This window comes from Nematolebias whitei, chromosome 3, assembly GCF_014905685.2.
Source record: "Nematolebias whitei isolate Nwh7 chromosome 3, NemWhi1, whole genome shotgun sequence".
In the NCBI taxonomy this organism is placed as follows: Eukaryota; Metazoa; Chordata; class Actinopteri; order Cyprinodontiformes; family Rivulidae; genus Nematolebias; species Nematolebias whitei.
Genome location: NC_056500.1, coordinates 30,408,879 through 30,412,435, shown reverse-complemented (window position 1 = coordinate 30,412,435; position 3,557 = coordinate 30,408,879).

Sequence of the window (3,557 nt, the reverse complement as noted above, 5' to 3'; positions counted from 1 at the left end):
ATATTTAGTTCAATATTAAAATTGATCAAGAAACTAACTTTGAATGTGAATTATTTTCAGTTTGACTTTAGTATAATGATCATTTAAACTTATTTAGGGGCAGCTGCGGCTGAGTGGTTAGAGTAGTAGTTCTCCAATGCAAGAGTTTGGTGTTCGATTCCACCAGCAGTCACATGCCAAAGTGCCCCTGTGAGAGACACTGAGCCCCTCATTGCCTCTAATATGTGTCCCATTGGTGTATGAATGTGATAAAGCTCTGATTCATCTCTGAATAAAAAGAGTGCTGTACGAATGGGTAAATGAGAGCACAGATTGTGTTGTAAAGTGCTTTGAGTATCTTGATACGATAGAAAGGTTCTGTATAAGTACAGTCCATTTAACATTTATTTAAGAACACAAAACTCAAAAGGCGTGTCCTTTAGACATTTGGTAATGAAAGAAAAATGCTTAGAGGGTTCAAGATGCTAGTTTGTCTTACATAATTGTCTTCTGACCAGATGATATACAATATATGAAACTAAACATGTTAGCAAAAAAAAACAAAAAAAACAAACAATGGATTGTCTCCAATACAGACAAACCTAGAAGTCTAGAGTTTGCATATATTTTCACATTTACTAACGTTCGTTTTCAAAAATCTCAAGACATGAAGAACATATTGTTTACAATATATATGAAGGTTCTGGACTTTATATGCTAAATTAAATGTTTTATATTATTTTGAAAAACAATAAAAATAATATTCAAACTTTTTACTTGCATAGTTTTTTTTTAATAACATTTTGTACAAATTATTAAAATGGGAGTGGTGGCACAGAGGTTGGAGAAGATAATCCTGTTTTGGCGGGTCACAGATTTGAGTCATCGGATTGACAACAAAAACAAAGATTTGGGTGGAGAAGGTGAAACACCCACACCTGCCTCCATCCTCATATGCCCCACCCTGGGCCCTTGAGCAAGGCCCTCACTCCCTCATCTGCTCCTGGGTCTCCTTGGATGGCAGCCCTCTGCTCTGCACTTTGTTGTGGTTACTGTCAATAATCGTAGTTGTGTCAGGAAGAGCATCAGGCATAAAAAAAAACTATTGCCAAGACCTCGTGCAAGTTTGCTAACTGTAAATGTAAAAGCTATTAAACTTGACAACAAAACAGTGGGGTTTCTTTTACTTGCTGCATTTGTAAAAAATTTAATGTAAAATAGAAAAAATATTCTAATACATTTATTAGAACCATTTTCATAAACTAATAAAAAAAGAAATTTAAAGCTATGACTTATTTGCTGAAGGAAAGCACATCTCGCCTACTAATCACATAAGATTTCAGTTTAATATAAAATAACAGAGTTACAGCCAATTTGATATTTTTAAAGCAAATCATTTGAGGGAGACAACTTCAAACCTGTTGACATCGAATGTGAATCGGTTGTAGATGTACATTCAACTACTTTCTGTAGGTTTCATAAAAATGCATCCAGTTATTTATGAGATATTTTGCTAAAAGACATACAGGAACACGGGCATAAACAATATAATAAATATTATATTATTTTGCACAAGTAAAACTGGTGAACTGGTGAAAGGGATGAGAACAGACATAAATAATATTCAGATCTTTTTTTTCCTGGTAGGTTTCAGAAAACAGTGTATTATAAAAAACAATATTCAAAGGATAATTCAAGGAATATCCAAGCATGCTGTTTTGTAACATATTTCTAAGAAATAAAGTTGTTTGCACAATAAAATGTTTAACTATGTATAAAATAAAGGGAAAAATCCCATTTATTCTGTCAAACATGTCTTTATATATCACACATAAACTGCAGTTTTGTCAGGATCATCAAAAAGTTCTCTTAAGCTACGTTCTGTGCTTCTGTTGAACTTCTGCCCGGAATGCTAACAAGAAAAACAATTTCATTATGTCATATCCTTTATACAATCTTCTCAGCGCGGTCCTGAGATCATGGTGGCCAAAGTAGAAGCAGTGCTGAGAACGAGAGAGATAAGGCTGTGGAATGTTTGCAGATGGCTTGGGTTTGTGGAAAAAGTCTTAGATATAGGATAAAGCAGCTGCGCTGAGGTTAGTCAGGTTTTCTGATCCGCTGGGAAAGGCTTTATGGAGAGATGACCTGTGTGCTTCACATATACTTTGCCACCCTCCAGCTTTACTTCATAAACTTGTTGCTGTTAAAATTAAATCACAAGATACAAGTATGTTAGTGCTGGCAGGAAAACAAGACGACGAGCAACTGTAGAAAATAAAATCACATGGAGGTGCATCTGCTTGTGCATCAAATGTCCTGTGAAACAAATTTGAAATACGTATAGATTTGTCTACCTTAATAAGACAACACAGTAACAAACACTGACAAGTCTTACCATCCTGAGTCTAACAAAGACATAAATGTTATTTTAAATGCTGCGTTGTCATGTTAGCTCCTTCATGCAACCCTTGTGCAAATCGAATGGGAGTAAAATATATTACAATTTGTAAAATGCCTTATTCTGTTTTTCTTTTTTTTTTCAAATTTAAAAGGCAAATTAGTAACACTTAAAAGGCAAATGTGTATTTTATAGCATTTGTATATTTTTATAGACAGTGGCTACATTAGAATAATTAAGCAGCTTTTGTTTGTATCAACAACACAAAGCAATTAATACTGTAGGTCTACAGCAGCTCTGACCTCTAATGACGTCCCAGACTTCCCAGTTCTAAGGTCAAAGTTATAGTCATGCCAAGGACAGAAGACCTGCAGGACTCCATCAGCCTCCTCAATGTCCCCCTCACACAGAGGACCACCTGGGGGTCCACACAGGAAACAGTTAGTCACAGTGTCTCATCAACATGACTATCAACAGCAAAGATCCTCAAATAAATTCAGTCAGAGGCAAGTTTCTCCTGAGCAGACTAAACAGTGTGAAGGTCAGCCTTTGAAGGATGAATGAATAAATACATAAATTAGTCAGTCCCTGTGATGGACTGGAGACATGTCCAGGGTGTCCCCCATCTCTCACACAGTGACTGCTGGACATGGGCATCAGTGACCCTCATGACCCGAAAAAGAAGAAGCAGGTTAAGATAATGGATGGATGGATGGATGGATAAATGAGTCAATAAATAAATAAGGCACAATGACTCTGTTGAGAGGGCGGCATGGTGGAGCAGCTGGTAGAGCTGTTGCCTCTCAGCTAGAAGCACATCGGATTGAATCCCGACCAGGGGGATGTTTCTGTGTGGAATTTGCACGTGCGTGGGTTTTCTTCAGGTACTCGTTTCCTCCCACACACCAAAAATACGCACGTTGGGTTGATTGGTAACTCTAAATTGTCCCTAGGTGAGTGAGCGAGTTTGTCTCATTTGTCTCTATGTGTCCCTATGATGGACTGGAGACCTGTCTAGGGTGTCCCCTGCCTCCCACACAGTAACTGCTGGATATAGATGTTCATCAGATGGACCCTACTGAGATTTGTATTATGCTATTAAAAATGATAAAACTTTGTTGTCTTTTTAAATGACTTGTGTGAATAAACTTTTGAATTCTTATGTCAATCAGATTATATA